The following is a 1,009-nucleotide window of genomic DNA, read 5'->3' on the forward strand; positions in this document are numbered from 1 at the left end:
TCAACGGAGAACCTGCGGCAGGAGTTTCCACAGGGGCAGCCTTGTCTGCATCACTGTTTCTCAGGGATACAGCTAGAGCTGCCATGGACTGAGGGCACACCCCCTTCCAAGACCTGATTGCTATCTCCCCTCATTGACTCAGCTGCCCCACTGAGGTGGGAATTATGGCTTTTATAGGTAAGACGATGACCCTCAAGAGATTAATTGTTGCTCTTTTGCTCAGGCTGGCGCTGGCAGGATGGGCAAGTGTTGAGGTCTTCATACTGCCAGGAAGCTCCAGAGCCACTGACGAGATCAGAAGTGGCACTATGCACAGTAGGAGAAGGCCCATTTGGGTGCAGCCCTGAAGGTCAACCCTTCTAGAGGTGCTTCCCATACAAAGGGAAGAGTGCTAAGAAAAAGTAGGGGTTGCAGCCAAACAGCCAAATCCTTCCATCAGGAAGTGTGTCAGGGTCCAGTTGATCAAGAACAGCAAAAATAAATACATAATAAATAAATCATAGCCTTTGTGCCCAGTGATGGTTGCTTGAATTTTACTGAAGTTCTGGTTGCTGGATCTGGTCACAAAGGTCATGCTGTTGGTGACATTCCTGGAGTCCACTTTAAGGTTGTCAAAGTAGCCAATGTCTTTCTTCTGGCTTTATACAAAGGCAAGAAGGAAAGACAAAGATCGTAAGTTTGGGTGGTGAAAACACAGTAGTAATAAATTGCCATATGTTAAAAAAAAAAGAGAGAGAGAAAGAGAAAGACTAATTGTTCCCTCTCATATGCATCAATTTCCTCTTTCTTACAGGTCTCTGGCTTTCCTTACAAACATACCCCTACCTTTAAAAAACAAACTACCACAGACACCTTCCCCTCCCTCCCTCCCTCCTCTGGTCCCCAACTAGGTTCCAATTCTCCACACCTCTTTTCAGCAAGATCTACAAAGTTTCAATATCTCCAGCTCCTCCCCTCACATTGTGCATTGAACCCACTATTCAGGCTTTCCTCCACCTAGTCCACCAAA

At 46.2% G+C, this 1,009-nt stretch overlaps 1 pseudogene; it reads left to right on the top strand.

Annotated features, from left to right (window-relative positions):
• Window positions 1–238: 238 nt before the first annotated feature.
• LOC108394683 (small ribosomal subunit protein uS12-like) lies at window positions 239–676 on the top strand (annotated as a pseudogene).
• The last annotated feature ends 333 nt before the right edge of the window (window positions 677–1,009 follow it).

This window comes from Manis javanica, chromosome 5 (genome assembly GCF_040802235.1).
Source record: "Manis javanica isolate MJ-LG chromosome 5, MJ_LKY, whole genome shotgun sequence".
In the NCBI taxonomy this organism is placed as follows: Eukaryota; Metazoa; Chordata; class Mammalia; order Pholidota; family Manidae; genus Manis; species Manis javanica.